General features: G+C 40.5%; 1 long non-coding RNA gene across 5 annotated transcripts in view; it reads left to right on the forward strand.

Annotated features, from left to right (window-relative positions):
• LOC121456119 overlaps positions 1-27,234 on the forward strand; it is a 94,012-nt gene that overhangs the window by 52,229 nt on the left and 14,549 nt on the right. For all 5 annotated transcript variants that reach the window (XR_005975592.1, XR_005975596.1, XR_005975594.1 and 2 more), the window contains one exon: positions 4,216-4,308. This is a non-coding gene — a long non-coding RNA (uncharacterized LOC121456119). The remainder of the gene's footprint in view (positions 1-4,215; positions 4,309-27,234) is intronic.

Raw genomic sequence — 27,234 nt, forward strand, 5'->3', positions numbered from 1 at the left:
AGGTCATATTGCTCTAGCTGCTAATTGGATGTTCCTTATTTAGGTGAATACAATAAATGCTAATGTTTGACATTGATTTGAATGTATTAACTGCATCTTTAAATCTCAGAATGTTCGGTGCTTGAGGAAGTTAATATGCACCAAAGTTAGTGTTTATAGATATGATTTGAAATATATCTTATAAAACAATACTGGCATACCCTTGTCAATCTATCTTGCTAAAGACCTAGCTTGCTTAACTTTAACTCAGTTTTCTTCAAAGAAGATTGTTTTAATGTTCAGAATAATTCATCAGTAGTTACAAGCTTACATTGTATTAAGGACATTGCAATAAATGACACAGGAACAGACTCTTTTAAGTATTTTTAATCCCTGAACTTTATTTTTAGTGCCTAGAGCGAAGTTACATGATGTGTGCTGACATGAAAAGAATTTGGCATTGGATTTATAAAACATTTGAGAGGTTGTTCATGTGACTGAAAATAATACTGAGACTGCAAAATTAAATTATATTGACCAGTGTTTGTAAGGCTGACTTAAGAAAGAAAACTCTGTTCATTTGAGGAAGACAAAGCCCATGAGGGAGGCATCCCCCAATGAGATTTCCAGGCCCCGGAAACATTACATCATCTAGTTCCTCCCTTATTTTTAAAGTTGAGCACTGGATAAGTCACCTTGGAGGAATGGAAGCAATTTATTAATTTGTCATTTACTGGGAAAGAAATTATCTGGAAGAAGAAAGCCCATATGCTGGCCGCAGTCTCCTTTCTTTAAAGTTAGGGTGTCTTTTGCTGCCTTAGTGTCCTGTAGCGTGCTTGGGAAGGAGCAGGTGTGAGCTTCCAAAGTGTCTTTACAAGTGTCTCTGTGGGGCTCCCCTCCCTTGCCTCTGCAGGACACAGCCCACCTGTTTAATCCCTATGTTTCACTCAACCTTTCTTATTATGCCGGCGGAGCTCTGAGGCTCAGCTGGATTTTGACTCTGGGAATGAATTGATGCAGCTCTTTGATCTTAGCTGTGTATTGCATCTGTTTCATCTTTCTTCCTTCCAAACTCCCGATTCTAGCTAGGAGTTCTAAAGTAAGCCCATAATTATGCAAACAAACAAACAAACAAAGATTGTTATTTAAAACTCAGAAAAAAAAACATTCTTTTTTTAAAACCTCTTTGTGCCATGGTGAGCTTCCTAGAAAAACACAATTAACTACTCTGGACAAGACTATCAGATTTAAGAGTATTCAGGTATCAACTAATATGTATGTATCTGATGGAGTAGGGTCAAATGCAAAGAAAATGACAATTATCAGTCTTTGCAATTTTGTAAGTTGATATAATAGCATAAAAACTTATAAATAGACCATATTGTGGGGGGGGGAGCAGAACCTACTTTGAGATTCTACCAAAAGTTATTGAAAACATCATTTTCTTTTATGAGAATAAGGAAATCTGAGTTCCAGAGAAAATCAGAACAAATTATACAGAGAAATCAGTTTCTGGATCAGATGCCATTTAAAAAAATCTTTAAGATGTAAAATGTAATATGTATGCTCTGGTATGAAGCAGAAATAGAGACATATTGAGAAAAGAGTTATTTAGAATTATTTGGTCATTTGTTTTTAGGCATGCCCTTAAAAGCACACAGAGTGATGGCTAATTGAACTCTAAGTTGTCAAGTTTTGATGTGAATTACTTTGATATTGATCAAGCATTCGGGAGACTTGTTATTTTTACTTTTAATTCTCAAGGGTCTTCAATTTTAAGTATTCCATGATCTTGTGATGATATTGTAATGTCAAAGCTGTCAGAATAATTCCAACCGAGCAAGGAATTGATGTCTCCTAAAAGCCAGAGGCCTTCAAGAGTTTTGCAAATGTTTCTTGGAGAGGAAGATGGGGACATGGCTGTCTGCTGTGTCTGTTCTGTTTAGCACAGATTTTATCCAAACATATGTAAACTACATCGACGAATAGCACTTAGTGGATTGTCAGAATACATGCTTTTCTTAGATACACTGACAGATTATATATATATACACACATATATATAAAGAATAGGTTCATCATTGTAATTACAATATTGTTTATATAGCATGCTCCATTGTGGTCCCCCCTGGAGCTCCTGTGAGATATCCAACTCTGAACTCTGATTTTTCAAGGCTATTTTTGTTTCTCCTATGGAGGCTTAGAATAACTCCACAGGAAAGAGATGGGAATGGTGGCCCAACCTTTCTGTAGCACAACTGCTCAGAGTCCCATACCAAAGATAAGCTTCACTCTTCTATCTATACGATGTCTAGCTTGCTACCCACTGGGATACAGTTTTATTTACTTAGCCAGTTAGCGTTTCAACTCAAGAGAGAAGACCTAGAACCCAGTCGAGCATAGACGGGTTGTTTCGGTGTGTTTCACTTGGTTTCCTTCACCTTTGCTTGCTTGCTTTCATAACTTACACACCTACCTGATTTCTATGCTTTTCTAATAGTGGATTAAAATGCCCATACTCTAGCCTGTGGAGATTCTCTGCTATGTGGACTTCTTTAAAGGCCTTATTTGGCCTTTCCCACATGAAATAGGTCAAGACAGATTAAAATCATTTGGTTTTGTGTTTGTGCCTTCTTGTGATTTCTATGTTCCTGAAAGTGTGTTGGAGTGGTGGTGGTGGCCATGGAGACTATTGATGCAATGCTTAGGGGACCATAACTTTTCACCTTGGAGTTTGTATTCAAACTGCTGACAGTGCTGTCTGTTGGCGTGTGTGCTTATCAATTCTCCTACTTCGTTCCTCACTTGCTTTCTTATTAGTTCCTAGTAGCATCTGAGCAAGAAAAATTGACCTCTATCACTCCAGGTCTCCATATTATTATTTTCTTTTTTGCATTTATCTCCAGAGAATGTGTAGAGAGACCAGTTGTTGAGATGGAGACATAGTTTCTCCCGAAGGATTTTTCTCCTGGATGCCCTTGCATAGACTCCCTGGCTTTTCCTTTCTGTCTATGACTTTCGCATTGTAGCTCTAGCCTAACTCCTTGAATGTCTTTGCCTCATGAACTGGCAGAGGACCAGGTTCGGGTCCCAGAGTCTGCTGAGTGACTGTCCTTCTTAGGACCGTGAGCATGAACTGCCAGTTAAAAGGCCATGATGAGGAGAGAGGGGAGATAACTCAGTTGGTAACTACCTGCAACACAATCACGAGAGCTGGAATTCAGGTCCCAGAACCCACATACATGTCTGGTGGGTGTGAAGACCTACTTGTATTCCTGGTGCTCAGAAAGCAGAGACAGGGGATCCCTGCACAGGGATCCCTGGAGCAGACTGGCTGGGTAGATTACCTGAAGTGGTGAGCTCTGGGATCAAACAACAGAGCCCACCTCAATATATAAGGTAGAGAAATCAATCAAGGCAGCTGATATCCATTGCTGACCTCTCTACACCTGCAAACACCTACCCTCACCCATAAACATTCATTTAGATTTGTACACAGCACACACACACACACACACACACACACACACACGTGCGCACACACACACAGCACAGGACTAAATTTTATATCCTTTTGTAAGATTTTTACCTGAATGCTAGAGTTTTAAATTCCGAGTATTATTTTCCCATTCTCTTTTTAAAACAATTATCCTCAAGCAATTCAAGGGAATTAGCTCTTGGCGAAAATAAATAATCATTGAAGCTCAGCAGATGTTTCCAGAATTATTACAAACTATGCCATATCCGCTTACAATGGTCTTATTGATTAAACCATTTAGCTTTAGGTAGCTATATAAGGAAAAGACATGAATATTTAGTTGCACACGAAGAGTTTCTTTTTTTTTTTTTTTTTTTTTTGGTTTTTCGAGACAGGGTTTCTCTGTGGTTTTGGAGCCTGTCCTGGAACTAGCTCTTGTAGACCAGGCTGGTCTCGAACTCACAGAGATCCGCCTGCCTCTGCCTCCCGAGTGCTGGGATTAAAGGCGTGCGCCACCACGGCCCGGCACGAAGAGTTTCTTGAAGGGATTGTGTTAATACCATATTTTGTTATTGGGCCAAACATGATGAATATAATCTATAACTGTCTTCCTGTGTTACAAGAAAGAAAATAGATCCAGGTTAAAAGAAAATGTGTCTTTACTTGTAAAAAAAAAAAAAAAACAGTTGGAAGATGTGACCCTTCTTCTCATTGGGAATTAGGTCATCATTTCTTTTTCCTTCCTTTGCATCTTCCAGGAGTTGCCATGAAGAATAAACTAAAAATCATGCTTTTATTGCACATTTGTGTTGAATCTCAGGACTGGAAACGATGAAATTCTGCTCAGCAAGGTAAGTGAGAAAGGAGGTATTTCTCAAAATGAAATAATGATATTTCTCAAAAAATGATATTCTTTGGTTTTGCATGAGTTTATACCTTGATGTTCACATGTTTGTTATCAGGCATGCCGTATATTCTGTGCTGTCCAAAGTAAACTATGGCTTTGGTATTCCATGGCCACCAGCCAGGGTATCTGCCATCACCCGAGACCTTGGTAGAAATGAAGAATGTCAAGCTACATCCAAAACCACTGAATCAAAATCCACGCCTTAATGATACTCACAGGACTTCCCATTGCCACTTACATTTGAGAATAGGTATATGGAATATGCACTGCCACTGGCCACATGGGACTATATCCATCTGTTGGATAAAATTTTCTCTGAGTGAAAAGCTAAAAGCAACAGCACTCTTTAAACTCAATAGCTGGCGCTCTCTACCCACTACTGTTCAGAATGCATTGGAAGGAGTGTGCTCATGCTGTTGATGAGACCACCCTTCAGTTAGTGAGTATCTTCAGGTGTTGGCCATATCATCTAGCCTCTGAACTAATGCAATTAGCAATGGCCTTTCTCCTTTAAGTCCTGTGCGTGTTTTACAATGAGGTAACTGAAGCCATGGGCTACCCAAGACCATTGCCCCTTTCTAATTTAGGTATTCTAATGGCTAGCACCAGCTAGTCCCAAGACAGGTTAACATTGATAGACAGGTTAACATTGATAGTTGCACCTTTAAAAATTAAGAAACACATTCTTTTCATATGTGGGGAAATGTGACACTTGATAAGACTCTTAGCTAACACCAGGGGTCCTTGAGATGCTGTTTGTAATGAGCATTACATTGTCGGATTTGTATACTTGGGATGCCAAGGAATGCCTTGGCTTTTAAACTCATGTCCAACTATATGCTAACAGTTCACACTTTATTACATTCAGGGAACCTGTGCTAAGTGGCTTCATTTGCCACAGCAGAAGGCCTAAACTCCATGTTCCTCTGTCATCTAGAGGTCTGGATGTCTCTCTCTCTCTCTCTCTCTCTCTCTCTCTCTCTCTGATAACAAACATTTGTATTTCCGTGCATGAGAAGCGAGCGCCTTACTTGATATGAATCTAGACTTGGATAAAATATGGAATTTAGTTCGAATCCCTCCCTCTGAATGAGATCTTGTTCTTGGGTAGAGAAGACGCTGCAGGACGGAGGAGAGGCTGCAGGCAGGTCAGCATTCTGACGTTTGGTAGATGAAGAAAATCATCTCCTGCTACCAATTGGAAGCTGTGTGGAGATGAGGATTGGCAGCAGGGGACATAGCAAGGTCTTGTGGCACAGAGGGACAGAAAAGGCTCTGTGGTCTCCCTGCTCATCACCCAGGCACACAAAAGCTGTAACGACCATTCCTAGCTGTGGGACAGTGGTAACTTATAGAATTATTTGTACAAAAACTGAAATCAACTACCCATTCAATCAAGAACAACAAACTTTCTTTTATTAACTTTTTATCGGTTCTTTGTGAATTTCACTTTATATATCCTAACCAGTTCATCTCGCTGTCCCTCAAAATCCACCCTCCACCCTTGCAACCTCTCCTCCCAAACCCTTTCTTTACAAAGTCCTTATATGTGTTGATTTTTATAAAAACACTGCAAGTATGTGTGTATGCGACTATAATATATTATCACAAGATATGTGCATGCAAGTATATATCTGAAATTTGTACAGCTGAAAACTATATACTGTGAAAAGAAATTCTTTTTATTCCAAGACCTTTTCCGATTAAGGCATCCCATCACGAGAAATTCCTGGCATAATATTTACAGATAATCTCCCAGCATATAAATTAAATATAATATTCTTATCATATAGAAGAGTGATTTCCAACATATATGGTTCTATGCCTTTCTTTGCTTAAAATGAGTCATAGGGAACACTTCATCCCAAAACTTCTCCACTTATTCTAGTAACCTCATGACATCATTATAGTACTTCTTTTTCTATTACAAATAGCGCTACATCTAGGATCTTTTTCATGCATCATCAATCATATGTAAACACAGGTAGATATATTGCATGTATTACATATACACATGCCATACACACACACATACACACGCACACTCATGTGTGTGTGCGTGTGTGTGTGTGTGTGTGTGTGCATGGCATCACTATGTATATAGCCCCAGGTTTTCACATTCAAAGCCCTTATTTGTTTTGACTGAAATGAGTTAAACGACAGCAAATAACTAACCAATTAGCCTAGAAGGCAGAGCACTAATAATTGGCAACATCGTTTACCATGTGGTACTTTGCAATCACACCTTTAATTCTTATTCCTCGTTGAGGTGGATATTAACACTCGTTGTTGTGATTTATCAGTGGAGAAAAGCCGGGCCTTGAGTCCACTCAGGAAGCTTGACTCTAGAGCCTATGCTGTCCTTCAAAAAGCATGTTGGTTTCCAATGATTCTGTTGCTGCTGTGCTAGCGATGGGGCACTTATTAGGCACCGACTGTATGATCAGCAGCTGGCATGTAGTATGAGCCACCTCTGTCAGGGTATTACAGTATGTTATTGTTGTCTAAGAGTCCTAATGAGGTTTAATCATTTTCTCAAGGTCTCCGAGATAATAAGTTAAGATCTAAGAATGGAAAGGAGACAGGGCATCAGACGCCTGAGACTAAGGCAAGCAGAGGAGGGAATTCCGGGCATTGGCTTACATGCTTAATGTTCTGGAAGGCAGAAATTAAATTTAAATATATGTGAGATATAATTAAACCTATTCAAGCCATGAGAGGGCTGGGTAGGAAAAGCCGTCCCATGAGTCAGTGGAAGAGGATTCAGGGCACACTGGCAAGAACATCCACAGCAGAGTCAAGCTCGGTGGTCTTTGTGGACGCCAAGAGAGTATTTTCAAAAGGAGATTTGACTGGTCCTCATTGATTGGTTCAACCTTTAAAACATCCCATGACCATGTATCATGTTTATATAACAATAGCCTTATCATGATAAGGGGCACAAGTTGGCTCTGCTCCAAGTCAGGCTTTGTGGCCATGGGCAGCAGAATTGAGCAAATGTCAAACTAGGTAATGAGCATTCCAGGCAAAGCCAGAGCCTGGGGCTTCTCCCGTTGCAATCCACTCTCTGTCACATCCTTGGTGTAACCGCCATGTTTCTGGAAATCTTCATAGTGAATTCAAACCTATGTAGTCCTTTGAAGGTAACCTGCGTATCTGATAACATGTATTCTAGGTCCAGTTATAATTTGAGTATTGGGGGCTTTTATTAGTATTTGTATTGTTGATTTTTTGTTACGTTTTGCAAGTTTTGCAGTCTTGGTCGTATCTGTGTGTGGCCTTTTGCACTGAAGTTACCACACTTTCCTTGTTTCAAAATGCCTCATTTACCTTCATGGATATTGGATAATGATTGATAGAAAATTTGGAAACATGAAATAATTTTTACACGGTAATTATAATAAGAGAAATAATTGAGCTATGTAATGCAGTTCAGGACGTATGCAAGGGATTGTATGTGTATTATCTGCTCTAATCCCAATTTCCTGCCATGTAGTCAACCTGATTACTGTGCTGTTTGGTAGCTGAGGTCTTCTGCTGTTGAGAATGAGAAGTCACGATGCCGAAAGGGGCAAGGCTTTCTCATACACCACGGCCTACGCGATGCTCCACACCCACCAGTTCTGTGCCTGTGAATTCAACTACCCACAGGTTGAAATAGTCAGAGAAAAAGTCATGGTGTCAGAATGAGAGACATACAGACATTTTATATGGCTGTATTAATTATCTTTAGCATAATTTAGAGTATAGAGGAGAGTTACATGGGACATATGTCAACACTGACTTGACCAATGCCCCACTATAAAGGATGGCTATGATTTCTATCCAGCATTGCCTCTTCTAGACTTTTCAGTATTATCATAAGAAGTTAGTATTCATCTTTAAAAAGGCAATTTTCTAGTCTTTTTCATAATCATATCCTGTTTACGTATGAGTAAATGCCAAGATTTATTTATTAATAATTAATTTCTTTCTTTAGAGACATAAAATTCATTCCATTTCTCTTATTGCCATAAAAAAAAAACCCTGCGTATAGTATATTTTATTCTCTGAATTTGCTAAGAGAAAAATCTTTTCAGTCTGTGTCAAGATCTTTTAGATAAATTGTAACGTCCTGAATTGGAATCATTTCATGGGAGAATTGTTGATGCACTTGGCATTCTTTTAAAAATGCCTATTTCAGCCCCCCCCCTTGGAATTAAGTCTTTCTATTAATTTAATACTGAGAACTCAAGAACAATCGCAGTGGGTTTTTGATCCTACTGCACGTACTGGCTTTGGGGGAGCCTAGGCAGTTTGGATGCTCACCTTACTAGACCTGGATAGAGGTGGGTGGTCCTTGGACTTCCCACAGGTCAGGGAACCCTGATAGCTCTTCGAGCAGATGAGGGAGGGGGACTTTATCGGGGGAGGGGGAGGGAAATGGGAGGCGGTGGCGGGGAGGAGGCAGAAATCCTTAATAAATAAATAAATTTAAAATAAATAAATAATAAAAAACAATAAAAATGAACACAAAAAATATATTTAAAAATAAATATATGAATAGTTAATGTACGTTTATCAATATATCAATACAGGGCCTAAGGAGTGGAGTTTTGCAACCCTAAGATATAAGCATAGACCAGGTAGCCACTCCTCATCCACGTGTATAGCTTGAGTTATCACTGTGCTAAGGCCTCGAGTAGCTGCCAAATCTGCCGTAGTGAACACGGTCAGAAGAGCTCACTTCCAAGCAAAACTTATTGAAACTGATCATCAAAGCTTTTCTCCTTGAAACTGAGCCACGACAGACAAACTTCCATCCCCTGACATTTCCAGCATCTTTGTTCTTTTGCCTTCTATGATTCATTTTCTTTAAATGCCAGCCTCAAGAGATCAAGGTTAAAGATTATATTGCTCTCAAGAAGAAGCCTAGATCAACATAGACATGAATATATACATAAATTTTAAAAATTTCTGAAACCTTCTTATCTAATTCTGATGAGATTTTGAACCCCCCCTTACACACACAGACACACACACACAGAGGAAGAAAGAGAAAGAGAGACAGAGGAAGAGAGAGAGAGGAAGAGAGAGTGAGGAGAGAGAGAGAGAGAGAGAGTACTCCTAATGAATATATTTCCGTATTTCCACTGGATAGCTTTAAATTATTAAAGATCTTTGTGTTTATTTTCTTAGGTTTTTAGATTAAATCAACCAAGTGTGGCTACTTAGAATCCTCTTGTAGTGATGTCCCCACACGCAAAGAGAGTGGGCACAGATGACGTCAATCAGAACATAGCCTCCCCAGGGTTGATCTAAGCCTGAGTCTCCAGGGGCAGAGCTCTTAGACGCATTCTTAGGGCAGAATAGAAGCGGAAAGGAAACCAGAAGGGCATCTGAGAAAGGAAACTCTGCTAGGGGCTTTTAAATCTCTCTATAAATGTGCAGCATCCTGGAGCCTTAGCACCAGGCTTGAGGTTCTTCCGTCTCCTGTAACTTTGCAGCCAGCCTGTTGTCTGAACTCGGAACTACGTGTCTCCGATCTGAGTGCGTTCTTGGTCTCAAATCAATCTTGTCAGTCCTCGGAAAGCAATGCAAGATAATAAGTCGTATTCACCTGATTGCTTTCCTGCGCTGAGACAGCTAGTGACGCGTGTCTCCCTGATAACCAGGAGTTTCAGATCTGAGGCAGTGATAAAGGGAAGCTGGGGAGCTTGCGGAATCTAAATTTGACAGTCGATGGCTGAGGAGAGGGTCAGCAGGGATGGGATCCGTGACACTTGCGAGAAGGGAACAAAATTTATCTGCCCTGGTTGCAATGATTAGGTGTCTCTTTGTCTGGCTGCCTTAGAGTGGGTGACTGATTGTCCCTGCCAGCTGGCTAATATCATAATTAGCAAACTTGCTACTACATCCGCAAAGTTTAATCGAAAAATTTGCCAGTGGTATGATGGCATTGTCATCAAGATCACCAGGGTCTCGGAGTTGACTCCTGCTCCAGGTGGAACGGCAAGCTATGTAGCTGAAAAAATTGTGAAACTTGTTCAGCCAAAGGTAGGTTTCCTTTATAATTCTACATCCAGAGTTCTCGTGTTAAGATTTTTGTGTGGTAGTTTGGTGGGTTCCTTCCTGTTTCATGACTGAAATGTATTACTAAAAGATCCATATTTTTTGATTATTTGTATCACATTCGCTGATAGCTTTAAGATTTTTATTTTTCAGAAATCTGAAAATTCCAAACGATAGTCAGAATGCTTTTGCTACTGGGGATATAGATCATAGAAGAATAGTTTGCCTTTTCTGTCAGGCTGATTTTGATCATTTTCAGAATAACTATTTGGTAAAAGATAGTAATTGAATATTGATATTGTGGAACACTATAGGTTTTTGCTTAACCATATGAAAGCTGTTGTTTTGCCTCCTTTTACGTCTCAACGCAGAAGACACAGTTATAGAATGTGTAAAGTCTATCTTAGTTTGAAAAAGGGTTCAAATTGGAGAGGAGTGGGCACTATACACACAAAGCAGGAGCCCTCTCTTATTTCCTGAACCTTCGTCCTCCTCTCGGTCGTCAGTCTGGCCCATGCTTGTCCTACCTGTGTTTCCTTTCCACCGTGATTTGCTGAGGCTTGATTGAATATTCAAGCTCTGGGGTGTTTCTCGAATTATAGCCTTCACCTGTCGTTAATTAATGCATGTGAATATTGATGAGGAGAGCCGTGTGTGCCTCTGCGACCATGCCTGCGCACTTGATCTGAGCCCAGAGGAGGGAGGGGGGTCTCAGGACTACGCAGGAGGCAAGTTTGGGTGATTTATGCTGTGTCACACCACCGCCATAGTATCCTGGTGATTGATGTGCAGCAGAACTGGGCACACACATTAAGGCTCGTTTACTTTCCCTTCATCCAGGCCGTTTCCTCATGACCAGTCTTTTGACTTTTGCCTGCCACGGGTGTCTTTTGTGCTCACAGCAGTGTTTCAACTGTATAACATGTTTAAAAAGGAATGCATAGTATGTGTGTTCAAAACGTGCCCAATTTCAACTTTTTCATGATATTATTCCTAACCCTTAGAAAGCATTATGTTCTCAATATATTCATTTGAGAAAATTTGATAATCAAATTTCATATCATCAGCGTAAGAAATGAATCACCCCTGCGGAATTATGAGTTTTGAAGTATTTAAGTATGCAAATAATTTTAAACACTGTTTATCCAAATTGTGGTATAGTTTGACTTAAGGATTCTCAAGTCGTCACTAAAGCTCCATGCATCCGGTCAGAAAGGCTGGAAGCGGAGAGTTTGATTGTTTTATTATATTCTAGGGATCCTTTTCACAGCACAAATGTGTCATAATAAAGATCCTTTTATTCTTTAGCTTAGAGTACCCTTCACCCGTATCTTCCATGTGCCAGACACTGAGTATCTCAGTACATACCACGGACTGAGTTAGTGGATAGAACGAGTCTGCTGGTCTTCAAACACGATTAACGTGTGCTTCCAGCAAATCAATAGTCCTGCTTTTCACTAAGCTCCATCAGCAGAAACAAGGAGATGACCATCTTAGCCCGAGACAATGTGGAGGATTAAGGCCCCTAAACACACAGGGCTGCTTTAACCAACACCTTATTGTTTTGTGTACTCGAGATTTGGTGCTGGGAGAACTCTGATGAGTATCAGGGGTTTCCGGGGATTAGAAAGGGCTAGGAAAGTCAGTCACAGCTGAAGGCCTGACTTCCCTTGCTGTTTCAAAAGAATAAGTTCTCTCTTAAGAGACAAAGAAATGAACTTTTGTCAGAGTTCCAAAAAAATGCAATACTTTTAGTCAAATGTGGTCATGTGAAGAGAAGATGAGAGACACGTAATGAATAAAACACATTCCTTCACACAATAAACGTCCTGCAGGTGACTGGGCCCGCAGCAATCTTACTGAAGACTCAACTTTGACTGACCTTTGTTGGGGTGATTAACCTTCGAAAATTAAAAACCTCCTCTGAATTAGTCTGTCTAATTTAAATGCAAACTTCAAGTAGGCCCTGAGTCATTAAAATAGTAATAACAATAAAACCCTTGTATTTTAATTTTCTTTTTTACATATCCCAGTGATGTGTTGTCTGGGAAGGATCAGAGCTCTGGCGAGAGCATTGATCAAGCATTAAAAAAAAAATGAAGAAATAATGAATATATAATGGGGAGCCATGGAAGGAAAATCACAAGTACTGTTTCTCTGCTACAAAACCTCAAAACCCTTACCACACCCAAGGCATGGAGTGTGAAGCCCAGATCTATACAACTGTCTATGAATGCTCTCCATAGCAAAGCAATAAGTAGACTGACTTTCCTATCTCTGTCCTAACCCACAATGATCGCTTCATGCTAGGCCAGGGTTAAGTTTATACAGTGGTTCCTCCAGACTATGAGCCTTCTACCATAGCTTCTCGTTAAGCACCCTGAAAGTTGATTTCTGATGTCTGGAATTTCACTCCCATGATCTCCTAAACCCCATGGCTGCATTGAGTATTTTCACCGAGCCCCAAACCATTACAGGAAAGACAAGCTCCACCTCTATGGAGATTCACATAACGATTGCATTTTACTTCCCTTTGGTAAATCTTCTGGAAGCCTTTGTGAAAAGTTTGCATATTCAGGGTGCTCCCAAAATGATTTTCCTTCCCCGGATCACACTGCTTTTCTTCTTACTAAGCCAGTGCTCTTTAGTATTGAGTCCTTCCACACAGTGAATGTGTCCTCCTTTTATGGGTCTGTGAACTATTAAAATGGTAATAAAGGTTCCCTTCATAGGGTATGCAATTCATTTCTCCCTCCTTTCATCCAAGAATCCGCTCTGAGTGTGTAAAGGCAGAAAAGCCCAATGAATTGTACTATAAAATTAAGAAGCCCGAGGAGCTATCATTTATTTTTGCACCAGCTTTTCATGTGGGCTCTTAACATCGTTCTCAAAGATAGGCTTTCACACTAGGCCTGTGAAGCAAGTCACACCAGTAACACCTGGGACAGAGAGACTGAGAGGAATCAGCAGGCGGAACGAACGACCCTGGCCCCCTCCAGAGACTTCTAATGCCGTGAAGCATAGATTAACAATGTGTTTACTTAGAGTATGTTTGCTGTTGGGATGATTTCCGATTCTTAATCCGGGGACAAATATTCACCAGAAATTGTAGACGCATGAGTTGCTCTTTGCTCTTGGATCAGATGCAGATAGTCAAGTCAGCTTTAGCTTCGGCACACTGAACTGCCAAACTTTTAAAAACTCATTCTTTCATCCCTCCCACAGTAACACTTGTTTGCTTACTCAAAAACAATTTTTAACAATCACCACCACAAGCCACTGCTGTGGAAAACCCCCCAAGCTACACTATTCATCCTTCAGACATAGGGGAATTGGTGAAAGTTCTATGTTGGTTAGTCTCAAATCCAATCATCTCTTTTGCTTCATTGTGCTTTAAAGACGTGTGTGTGTTTCCTTTATTTTCTGACGACCAGTTCCCTTCTTATCTAACTAATCCCAAACCTGTCTCCTTCCCTTGTAGTCGTGAAATAGAATCATTTGCCATTAATAAGCCAAGATTAGCCCGTCTGATATTTGTGTGGGCTACATGTTCGTGTTGGGGTCCTTCTGTTTCGAACAAAATCAGACTTTTAAAAAGCAGCCCTTGATGGCATTTAATTCCTTGCTCATTGTCCCTAGCTGCGTATTGTGTCAGCAACTTAAGTTCACAAACCTTGAGAGTATGCCTCTCGTGAGTGGTTTTATTTCACCTAACAAAAGAAAGACAGAAAGTTGCAGATTTAAGGGTTTTCAGAATTTTCTTCTTGTAATTGAAACGCTGTCACCTACAGCTTTTTCAAGATGCTCTTCTCAACAGACGCTAGCGGAAAATGACTGGCTAAGAGTAGTTAAGTGAAATATTTCTTATCATTTGTTTGAGATAATCTAAAGGAAGAAAGTACTCAAGAAAAGACAAACACCTCACCAATTAACTTTCAAGATTAATGAGAACAGTTATTTTCTTAATACTAACTCTGACACGACATTGACCTAGTGAAGTTGGGTGAGTGTGGTCCGTTTGACACTGTGTGTGCAATTTGTACTAAAATTATCACACTATTCAGCTTGCTGACAAATAACTAGTAAGCCCTTAAAAAAATTATCTTTGACGTCTGAGAAGATGACTCGGGGGTAGAGAGATTGCCACACAAGCATGGCATCCTGAGTTTCGGTTTCTGGAATCCACTGAAAGGTCTGACCCAGTAGCAGACATATCCCAGAAGAGCAGAGCTCCCCTATCTGGAGGAGGGAGGTAGAGGCAGGATAGGTCTGGACTAGCAAGCTTAGGGGCTGCAGAAGGGAAAATAGCAGAAGGTGAGTGAGGTCTGACTCCCAAGGAAGGTACACTCATACACACACATACACAAACACACGAAAAGCTGTCTTTAAAAGGTTTATGCTTACTTCTCTTTCATTTAAGGTTTATAAGAACTCGGTTTAACTAGGGAGTGTCTTTGCTGCACTTTCTTTAAATGTGCCTCTTGGTGATCGGACGCGGACACTCCGTTGGTAAATGTGCCTCTTGGTGATTGGACGCGGACACTCCGTTGGTAAATGTGCCTTTCTATTTGATAGCTTCCATTACTGAAATTGCATCCCAAAGATAGCTTCTGTCAGGTTTCTGGGTTGTGGGAAATTGTCCAGTTGTTTATGATAAATTTATCTAAAGGCTACATAAAAAACATCTTTTTGATAAATATTAAAAATAAACAGCCACAAAAAATGTGCTGGAACCCTACAAAGTGAAGAAAGGACAGCGTACTGCTTAGCAAGAGAACTTTTGTTCCCACTCCTAATCTATTATTAAGGGGAAAAGCTAGAAAATATCCTGAGTTAGACAAAAATCAGATCTCATAAGGTTATCCCGGCAAGTTCTGGCTTTGGAATGCACAGATACAGTGTTACCTGGTGATTTTTCTCTACCTTCTGAAAGTTGATTCTGTTGGTGTAAACTGTCTGAAGTCAGCCCAAAAGAGTGTGAGTATTCTAAGTCCATCTTTGCCTCCTCCCTCCAGGTTTAAGAGGCTCCTGGCCCATGGCAGGAACTGAGGAAGTGTTAGTTAAATTGGATTGACAGAACCTCTTCCGCTTCAACTAAAGCTAAGGGGGCTGCAGCCCTACTTCATTAGGAAGGGCAGGTGTGCAGAAAGCAAAACCGCACTCTGAAGAAGGAAAGACGTTGAGAGAGAAGGAAGAGGGATAGATGTGATTGCCTGTTGATAGATGGGTAGGCCGGTGGGCTGATACGTCCTAAACTGTTCCCATATTAGATGGTTCTTAATGTAAGTCACTTGTCAACTCACTTATTACTTGCCAAAAAATCCAACCAGTGTCTCCAAACAGCTCAGAGTAGTTCCTCAGACTTATCATTTTGGTTTAAGTCTTTACAGAGACAAAGCAAACATCAAACAATTCGTCACAGCCATTTTGAAAACAAGCTCGTAGCCCAACTAGAGGCCATTGTGTAGAACTAGGAACTCTGAATAATTGCCGGCGTAGAAATGGGGGTGTGAGGGTGCTGTCGTGGCTCCAACTGTGGAAGGATTCCTGGCAGAGAGGGTTTCAGCGTGTGGTGAAGTGAGTCACCAAGAGTCAGTCCTGCCTGGGGATGGGAGGCAAGATGGATTAGCAAGTGTGAGCAGGGTCCCCGCCACCCACCCCCCAGTTGTAGGAATCTGTGAAGATTCATTAACCATTTCCATCTCGCTTGATGGTGATTACACTTTTAGGCAGCTATGAATCAACCTCACTATATGGAAACATTGAGGAAAACATTTATAAAAAATATGATACAATTTCTGAAAATACAGGCCAATTAAAGACTGAGATTTAATTTAGGAATTTTACTCTGTCTGCCTGATGTATATATTAATGTTGATTTTTTTCTCTCCTCATTCTTCATTTACATAAACAAAATGAGATTTTTTTTACTTATTGACATATTACTGAAGAAACTAGCTTTTCTCCCAAAATTACACATTTTTTTTGCATAAATGTGCCTAATTACCTGAATTCAGTTTTGATTAGCAGTGTTAATTGATGCAGCTGTGGACGGGATCTGTTTACCTAAATTACCATGTGCAAACAGCAATATGTCTGGAAGTGAGTATAGCGAAGTGAAAATACTAATTAGCCAAGCCAGATTGTTATTCAAGTCACATTGTGGGGCTTTCTAATGAAAGCCTGGATGTGTCAGGGTTGTATGATATTCACACAGTACATCTATATTACATATGATTGCTAAATTTAATTCATCAGAGCAGATGGGATGTCAGCCAGGCTTCTTCTGCCTTATTCCTTTATTAATGTGAATATTTAGCTCAACTGGAGATACATTCGTATGTTTTTGTCAGAAACTCATTGTAGGTTTTGACAGTGCGCCAACCCTGTGCACAAGGGCCTTATCTACTTCTTGATCAATATATCCACAGATTATATCCACCTACTGTCCCAGAGATGAAGATAGATACACTACCATCTTGTAAGTTTAATTACACCATTTGGTTCGCGTAACTGTAGAGCAGAAAGGCTAGTTAAAAACGCAGTTTACACTGTATGATTTTTGCTTTTATCTTTGCATCCCAAATAAGTAATAAAGAACCCATCCTAGAAGTCTTAAAAATGCCTATGCATCCTCTGGACCAAAAAGTGGATGAATGTTCCTTATTTGTACGTGGTTTCTGTCTTCATTCCTTTTTAAAAAGCTAAGAAACTGTGGTTCTTTCCCTGTGTCTGGTTCAAAATGTTGCAGCTTTGTGCATGTGTGTGTCTTTGTTTCTCATTACCCTTGTTTACCCTTGTCCTAAAACATGGCCTGCTTTGCTTAAGGGTTCTCTCCAAAGGAAACATTCTCATTTTGCCGTCTGCTCTGGCTCTCTGTACTCATTATTGGTGCTGTAACTCGCAGGTACCTGAAGATTATTGTACCAGCCCTACATGTCACAGTGAAGAAATAATGGACCACTTTCTCTCTCCCAAGAGGCCAAATGACTGCGTCTAATGCATGATGCCTCCTCCTCCCAAAGGCGGCGGAGATAAGGCCTCTTGACTCAACCTGAAGGGCTTAAGGTCTCTTGTTAGATATTTTAAGATGCCACGAGCAAAATGGGGATAATTTTCATGATGCAAATTTGAACATAATTATAGTTTGGCATATTTAATTTAGGTTTAAGTGAGAATTATAATTGCCAAAAATTTAATTATTCCAATTATGCTAATGTCTATCCCCAAAGTTTTGCGTAATTTGGGTTCTCTAACACCGACTGAGGCATAACAAAATTACAATGGAATTTAATAGGAAAAATAAGAAATCTGAAACAAGGAATCTTTCCTATCTACAGTTTTGCTATCAAAATGTAACTGTGGTGCTGACTAGGCCAGGAAAACTCGAAGTGCTTTACAGAGCTTAAATAAAAAGCATGCAGGGTATGTGTGGGGGAGAGACAATGCATATCAAACGGTTCATTTTCCGTATCAGTACCAATCCTAGCATATAATTGTTTTGGACTGTTTACTGTCTGCTTAATGTGGATAAGCTCCGTCCCTTTAAAAATGAAATTCATACATGTCATAATGATGATCACTGTTATTCCTTCTAACGATTCCTGCTATAGATTTTCATATTTGTGGTAAAACAAAAACAATTTAGGTTCTATTTCCCAATGGCTGAAGGCAACTTACTGCATGTTGTATAGATGATCTCAAAAAGTTCAGCACTATGGACTCAGTGTGTGTGTGTGTGTGCGCGCGCTTAGAAACACCACATAAGCAAAGACTTTGAATGCTGTACCTGGCCAAACCGTTCAATTATCTGGAAGGGTTTTTTTTTTTACCCCTGTATTCCTGGGTGTGCTACAGAAACTGCTGGAAACCTCAGGACTATATATAAGACACAGCCATAGGAAGCAGCCCCCTTAAACTCAGTTCTGTTCCCTACAGGACAGTGTCTGGGCTACTTCTCGCTGCCACTGTAGTAATAAGAGCGGCGGGGCTGCGTCCCCAGCACCCCAGCTGCCTGGCTAGCTTATGCCCGAAATAATAACACACAAACTGTATTCATTTAAACACTGTTTGGCCCATTTTTATCTAGCCTCTTCTAGGCTAATTTTTACATATTAATTTAGCCCATTTTAAATCATCTAATGATTCTAATATTTCAGTGAAAACTGTTCTCTTCTTTTCTGTTCCCGTGGGCAGGCATGGGCGTGTTTTGTGTCGATACATGTAAGTGTTTCTGCAGGGGCACTTGAACAAGGGGAATGGGGTCAGAGATGTCAAATGAGAGATGGGGATGTGGTGTCTTATCAGACTTCCAGGAAATTGTCTTGGGGCAAATCACTTAACCTTGGTGTGAAAATTAGTTAATTTTAAGAATAAATATATCTATCTTTCTGACTTATTAAGGATTTAGCCCTTGTGCCCAAGGTTCAACTGATCTCCAAATGAGGTGTATGAATCTTTTCTTTGAACTCTAATTGGCGTGGGGGGAGGCAGGTCTGACTGAGCTGAAGGCTGAAGGACTTAATCCTTTGAAGAAATTTTGATGTACTTTTTAATACTTGTAAGTATTGCTAATGTATTCTGAGATTAATTTGACTCTTACTGCTTTACTTATTCAGGATCCCTTCCCAAAGGGTAGATTGAAGACTCCCCGAAGGAAACTGGCTGCCTCGGGGAGCTTTCTCACTCCCTTCACACGACCTTATTCCCCAGAGATGCTATACACACAGTAGGTGCCCTGAGTGCCCTTGGAAAGACTGGCTGTTACCAGATTAAGAACCTGGGCCACTAATCCTGTTTGTCACCCTGAGTAACTGTTTCACAGGATCTGTAGCCCTAACCTAGGGATGCAAGCCTCCCAAGGACACTGGAAAACGTCCAGAGCCCCTGGTTCTTTGAGGTTATTTGAAGCTGTAAAGTCTCGATGAGTTTGTATTCTGGCCAAAGGAACTCTCACATCTCACAATATATATGGTTCCTCTGAACTGGTTCTCAGATAAGCATAGCATGTCCTCCCTGGGGTTACTGCCCATTTGCGATAAAGGGACTTGGACTGGTTAGCAAATCCCTGTGCACAGGTACTTCAATTTAGGGTTGGCTGACGGTTTAATTTTGGGGCATTTTCTTAACTCCCCTCGACCTTAGCTTACCCATCTGCAAACTAACTCTTTATGTTGGTCATCCATGTTTGTATGATGTGCGCTTTAACCCAATACCCAGTATCATGAGGAAGTGCTAACTGTAGTCACTATGTTGAATGCAGTAGCTCCCTGGAAACCAATAGGCACAAGTCTGGGGAAATGCTCCAGTCAGTAAAGCCTGTTAGGCAAGCTTGAGGACTTGATTCCGGATCCCTTAGACTCACACAGGCCAGGCATGCTGGCACACGTCAGTAGTGTCAGCACTGGGGAGGCAGAAACAGGCAGATCTCTGGAGCTCATTGGGCAGGAAGCTTCACCAACCTGAGCTCTGGGTTCAGAGGGAAACCTTATCTTAAGTAACATGGTGGAGACTGAGAAAGACAGCCAATGCCAAGCTCTGACCTCTTACGTGCATGCAAATGTGTACATGTACACACGCACAGAAAGAGAGAGAGAGAGAGAGAGAGAGAGAGAGAGAGAGAGAAAGAGAGAAAGAGAGAGAGAGAAGCACTGGTGAAAACTTGAAAACGGCATTCATTAGCTTGTTTAAACTTGCCTTCATAGATATTTATGCCTCATGTCTTAAAGTGTATGTGTTTGTACAAATATGTAGGGCAAGGGCTAAAATGAAATACTTGGCCTTTTGAACATCCACAATACTTCTCCGTTCCATTTTCCTGTTAAGTTCTAACTATTGACATTTCACAGCTCAACAGCAGTACTGTACACATTGCTCTGTGTGGTTTCCCATCAGCAGAACAGGGCAAGGAACATCGCCTTCACACTTAGAAACAGGGCATAGCGGCTTACCTCAGGACAGTTACTGCAGTGGGAGAGAGGGGAGAAGAGAGGGCAGATACACTTGGCATCTTTTCCTGGACTTTTTGGATAAAAGCACATAGGTCTGTGTATCTGTGGGATAGTCTCTGTAACCAACACTGTATCCAAGGGCCCAGGATGAGACTGTTGAGAAATCCAAACTATTAACCAGGCTTTGACAAGCAAAAAAATATTAGTTTCTCCTCCTCAATATACATTTACTAAAATATCCTCATATTATTTATGGTGATTGAATATATACTACTTGTATTATTATTAGGGCTTGACTGGAAAGTGGGTGGGTGAGAGTTGGAAAACCTGAGACCAGAAACTGAGATCTCCCTTCAACCTTGACAGATGTCTAGTGATCTAAACATAGGGACGTGTCTCTGGATTTCTTGAGAGATTAGCGCATACCATAGGAGTAGTAGCCATGCCTCTGGCTCCAGTACTCTAGTGATAGAGGCAAGAAGATAAGGGTTAGCATGCTCTTCCTGAGACCCAGAAGAGACTGGAGAGGAACAGACAAACACCTTTCATCCATGAGATAGTTTGAAAGATAGGATAGAAACATAGCAGGTTGAGGGCATTGTGGCTCTAAACATTCTAAACTAAGCTATGATTATGTACCTATTCTTCAAAGGCGTGGAGGTTAAAGTTATAAATCTTGCCCCTTTTAATATTTGGGATATTAGGATGTGCATCCATTCACTGTGACAGCCATTCAACAGGCTTTTGTTCCTCCTCGTAGCCAGACACATACATAAGGTTAGAAGACAGATGGCCAAGGTTCCTATCTTTGCTCCTGTCCCAACTAGGGGCTGTGTAAATTGTAGGGCTCTTCTGCGCTCCTGTCTGTAAGCTTGGGTTGGCTGTGATAAGATGGACATGGGCATTAAGAATGTGTGTAAGGAGCTCTTCCATGGCGAGGCACATATACTTGGGGATAGAAAGGTAGTTAAAGAATGGAGAGAGTCATGTACTAGGTCGACCAGCGAATCATAAGATAGCCATGAATAAGTGCTGTGTAACAGGACCCATATTCCATGGTCCTAGAGTGTAGAACTACGAAAGGACTTTTAGAGAAAGGGAAAAGAATAGCAAAGATGTTTTGTATAGTGTGGCATCTAGAGCTACCCATGCTTTTGTTCAATATATGCAGCCCGATGGACATCTCCTTAGTAACTACTGTTAATTTAGAGACCTATGGCATCTGTGCAGTTTAAACAGGACCAGAGTTCAAACCCAAAACACCCAGGGCATGGTTTTCTATTCAATGTGATTGAATCGGACTGTATCCACCCACAGCCTTTGATTCATGAACTCCGTGGGACTAATTGACCTTGGGTTGTGGCCCTCTTTGACAGTGTACATGTTAGAGTTGCAGTGTGTTTGGACTCACTCTAGGTTATGTCCAGCAAATCCAAATTAGATTTTTTGTCATTAACTTGTCAAGCTTGTCTTAAGCCCCTTTAATGAGGTCTGCCATGGAATGTCGTTTATGCTCCGTGGCCTCTGTGCTCAGCCCCCGCGACTCCCAGCTGTGGCTAAGGAATTAATGACGTTACCACCGTGTTCGCTTGGGGGTCTGCAGCTCTGGAAAACATCCCCTCCTATGTCTTTGAGTATTTCAGCTCTGTTTCCTAGCTTCTAGGGTTTACATCCTGGGGGTGCATTCGCGTGCTCGGGAAATGAGACCAGATGGAAGTGACAATCCGCCATTCTACAAATGGCACACACAAAATTCCATTTCAGAGAGCCAGTGTGCATATGTCTGCCTGGATGTGCTCATATGTTGGGTTCTTTCTGTTTCGTTCAAGCAGTTGGGACGTCAGTGAAGCGTTTACCTAGAATGTCAGCATGAAAATTTTTCTTGAGGGGAAAACAGGGCCTTGTGCTAAGCCATTTTGTCAAATAGACTGGATGTAGGGGCCAATGAATGGCATCTAAGCATTTTTTTTTCTGACTTCCTATGGTTTGCTTTCCATATCAGTCACCAGTTCATGGCGTAAATACATCTATTGTCTATGATACCCCTACAATGTAAACTCTAAGGGCAAATATTTTTATGCCATTTAGCTTTCTCACGCTTGGCATGTGCTAATGAGCAAATTGGCAATGACTGGGATAATGAAATGGTATTTTTGTTCTCCATCATGCTGAAGGCAACATAGCAGGAAGAGATTTTTTTTTTAAATTTCATTGTAAGGGATAGACTTGTGTTTTAGGACAAGGTTGATGCCCACCTAACCCTTATATGATATTTGCTGTATGCTAGACACTGTTCTCAGCCCCTTACCCCTAACCCAAATAGAAACCTTTGAAGTAGGGGCCATAGTTTCCCAATTTTCTGTGCAGGGACATTGAAACACTGGGACTGTGTGACAGAACCATGTTGTGATCCATTAGCCTGATATTCATATCAGGAATTCACCCGCCCTTTCAATGAACAAAACCTATCACATCCCATTCTGAAATACGCTATTCAGTTCAACCAAACAGTGCAAGGAGAATCAGTCCCATTTTTTACCCTGAGATGCAGTCATCTGAAGAGGTGATCACATCCCCTGTTTTGAATTGCCTCCTTCATTGATCTCCCTGCCTACCTTCTCTTCAGTGGGAAAAGAAAAACGGCATGATTAATGCTATAAATTAGCACTGTGGGGTTCTGTGCTGGTTAAAATAGTCCATTAGCAAGCCCAAAGCATATTGTCAGGCTGAATGGAAAATTTGGTACTGAGGATTTAATCTTAGCTTACTCATGGTGACTCAGACTCATGTGACACAAATTATGATAGAGCAATGAGATTTAAATAGAAGATTAACACACACCACATTTAAAAGCAAATGTGCCAGGCCAGTTGGGTTTCGTTAGGTTTATTTACAAAATTAGTTAGTTGGTGCCTTAGCACAGAACGGATATGGTATTATAGGCTCTGTCCCCATTGAATGCCAGAAAAAAAATTATGGAGAAGCCAAAACAGAATTGTAAGCTTCCTAGAAGCAGGTAAACATTAACTCTGGGTATATGGGATGTAATGACTATAGCGTCTTTAGAATGACATTGTGTGCTAAGGTGCAGGGTCAAGGATGCCATGTCTTTAGGATAATTAGAAATTTGCCTGTTGTATATTTTCCCCCTTCCCTTGTATTTCTCCACCCCTAGCACAGCAGCATGATGTCACCAGTCCATTCCCTTTTCATGATTGCCTATCGTTCCAGATGCCAAAAGCAAGTTTTTTTACACCCATTCCTCCCCTGAGCTAATCAGATTCATAAAGTCCAAAATGAAATGGCTCTATTTGGGATTTGCATCCCACTGCCCTTTTATAGAAAATGCAGTAGCATATTATGCCACCTTGCTACCCCCTTATGTTGTGGAATCATAATGCCTACTCCCCCAAACTGAGGCTGTTCTTAGAGATTTCTGAACAATATCAAGTACTTGGTAACAAACCCTGATGATGTATCTTTAGACATGTATTGATCTTCGTCTACCTTGGAAGAAAAAATGCAAAACATCCTTTTACGGATGACTTCCGAGATAACTTCATGGTTTTTCCCAGTCAGGGTCAGATCAACAAAGCCATGTTTCTACTACATGATGGATTTCCTTGCAGACCTTAGGCTCTCTCTGTATTGTGACATCGGCCGGTCCTTATTTAATAATCATTTATCATCGCCATGATAACTGAACCTCCAAAAATCACTGGCAATCTGCACAGTCTCTAAGGGGTGTAATTGTGGGTGCTGAAGAAGAAGGAAGCATGAAATCCGATTCAAGGGGAGCTGAAGATGTATCTTCATCAGTACCATCTACCATGTTTTCATCATGCACCCCAAATTTAGATGCCACCTTCTTCCCTGAATGACTTCTTCCAGGGGTGGTTGGACAAGGCTGTTTTGTTAGCAATTTTTGTTCCTAATCCTATATGTTATGTGAAAAATAATAATTTTCTGCTAACTACTTTTGCTTGTAGAAGGTTAAAAACATTTTTTTAAAAAAAAAAAAAGAAAAGATGGTGTTATCCTTCCTAGCCTACACTGACCACACACTTGCCATTCTCCTGCCTTGGCTGTCTGAGTACTGGGATAAGAAGCACATCCATTATAATGTAATTGAAGAAAGGTTTCATATGTAAAATATGTAGCATGATGTTTTGAAATATGCATGCATCTGGGAACTGCTCAACTGAGTTAAGTAATATAGTACCCCACAGATGTTTCTATGTGTGTTGGGAGCACTTCAAATCTATTTTTAGTGAGTTTTCAAAAATTCCTGTGTGCTATTGTAAACTATAGTCCCTTTATTCAATGCATAGCTCAGGAGCGTATTTATCCAAAATAAAACTTTACCCTTTGAACACATTCCCCGTGTTCCCTAACTCCTCCTTCCATCCCCAACCCCTGTACCATGTTGTCCTCTTTGGGGTTCAGCATTTCAGACTGGACATCTGAGAGGGTTCTGCCTGTGCCTGGCCTACTTCCCTCCCCACATGGTTCTTTGGTTTCTTCCATGCTGTTGCAAAGGTCAGAGTTTCTTCTGCTTCAAGGCTGATAGCATTGCAGCTTTTGTTTACACCTCATTGTCCTTATCCACACATCTGTTGACTGAAACTTAAGTTGTTCTGTCTCTGGGATCATGTGACAAATGCTGCAATGAACATTTACTTCTAGATAACTCACCAGCAGGCGAATTTTATTTTAATTTTAATTTGCACCCAGTATGGGATTGCTGGATTCTGAACTGTCTGTGCCAAGTTACACTCCCACCAATGGCCTTCAAAGCTTCCCATTTTTCCACGTCCTTGCCAGTGCATTATCTTTTGATAGTAGTATTCTTAAAGCGGTGGCATCATTTCTCAGTGTGCCTTAATCTGTATTTCTCTGGTAGTTAGTAATAGGTGAGCCTTTTTCATATATCTGTTGGTTATCTGTGTGATATCTCTTGAGACATCTCCTTGATCTCTTCTGCCTGTTATTTATTTGGGTTCCTTGTTTTCCTGCTGTTGAGTCGTTTGAGCTCCCTATATGCTTCGTGTACTAACTACTTGCATGACATGTAGCCTATGGATACTTCCTCCCATCCCATTTGTTGCTGTTGTTGCTTCTCTGCTGATTGGCTCTTTGGATGTGTGGATATTTAGCTTGCTATCTTTTCTATTGGTTCTTTTTCGTGTCTCTGTTTCAGGTCATAAAGCAATCACACCCATACCCGTATGCACATGGGCAGCACTAACTGGGCTAAGTGGGTTATGTTGGGTATGGAGAGAAGAGGATAAGGAATTGGGAGGGAAATGTGAAGTGGTGGTCTGGGCGAAGCTGAGGGATAGCAGGAGTGAATCTGATCAGAACACGTATAGATATACGAAATTCTCCAAGGATAGATACATAATAAAAATAAAAAATCATGACTTATTTCAATGTCAGGGAGATGTGACTCTGTTTCCCTCCAGTACTTTTACAGCTTCGGGCCCTACGCTTAGGAATTTAATCCACTTAGCGTTTCTATATGCAATGAAAGAGGCTCAATTTCATCTCCTGCACCTAGATGCCCAATTGCCCCAGCATCATATTTTAAAGAAGCAATCTTCTCACAATGTGTATTTTTGGCATGTTTGTTGAGGATCAATTGACTGTTAAAAGTGTTAGTTTATTTCAGGGCTTTCTAGTATATTCCGTTGGCTTAAATGTCTGTTTTTATGGCAGCCCCATGCTGTGTTGATTGCTTATAGCTTTATATATTTTGAAGTTAGGGAACCTGATATTTCCAATAGCTTTATTCTTTTTAATGTAGGTTTTTTTTCCTACTACATTATGAATTTTAAGGATTTTTTTTTCTATTTTGGTGGAAACAACATGACAATTTTGATAGGAATTTTTATTGAATCTGTAGATTACCTTGGGCGGTATGTGCATTCTAATAACATGAGTCTAAGGACATGGAAAATCTGATGCTTCCTTCAGTTTCTTTTGCTATTTTGTAGGTTTCATTGCACAAGTCTTAATATATACCTATACATATATCTATAAAACATATTCTCTAGATCCCTTATTAATGAGATTGGTTTCGTGGTTTCTTTTTTAGATAATCTGTTACTAGCATTCACAGGGTGTGTGAGCCTATGAATGATAGTAAGAGATTATCTAAAATTATTAACTGCCTAGCAACAGTTTTCAAATGTGAATGGCATGAAACCAGAGCTGTGCAGAAAACAGAGATATATACCAAGACTGACCTTCCGCCATCTGTAGAATCTTGTTATTGGCAATGTATGTCTCCTTCCCCCTTCCTCATGTCAGGAGGCCAAGACTCACCTTTGTGAAGCAGTCACCATCCACTGGAGGTTCCAAATTGATGGCAAAGTGAGATGAATACCCTGGCATGGTGGTACAGTCCTATGGCCCTAAAGCTGAAGATTTCAAGGGCAGCATGGGCTAGATAGAGAACTCCAGACCAGCCTTGGATATACAGTGAGACCTTGTCTCAAAACTAAATAAATCAAAATAATACATTACAGTTGAGATACGGATCCATTGTGTTTCAACTCTGCACCATGATTCTTGCTTGAGGGACTTATCTGTGTCCCTTGATTTAGGCAAAGCATGGTTAGCGAATCCTTAATTCTTTCTATTGCACTGTATGAGAGAGACCTAAACTTCTGCCAGTTGTTACAAAGTTCAATTAGAAGTCGCATTCCTGCTTCTACGGGATAAATTTTAGCTTTATGATCTTTATTTCTTTGACTTCTTTTTTGAGAGGGTAGTAGATTTGTATAATGTCATGTCGTTCATGTTGTGATAAATCCATTGTCTTTTATGGTATCTTTCCTTAATGTCATTAAATACACACAAGTTAA

Source organism: Microtus oregoni, unplaced genomic scaffold (assembly GCF_018167655.1).
Source record: "Microtus oregoni isolate MIOR12 unplaced genomic scaffold, Mior012 000001F_ref0000356, whole genome shotgun sequence".
Classification (NCBI taxonomy): Eukaryota; Metazoa; Chordata; class Mammalia; order Rodentia; family Cricetidae; genus Microtus; species Microtus oregoni.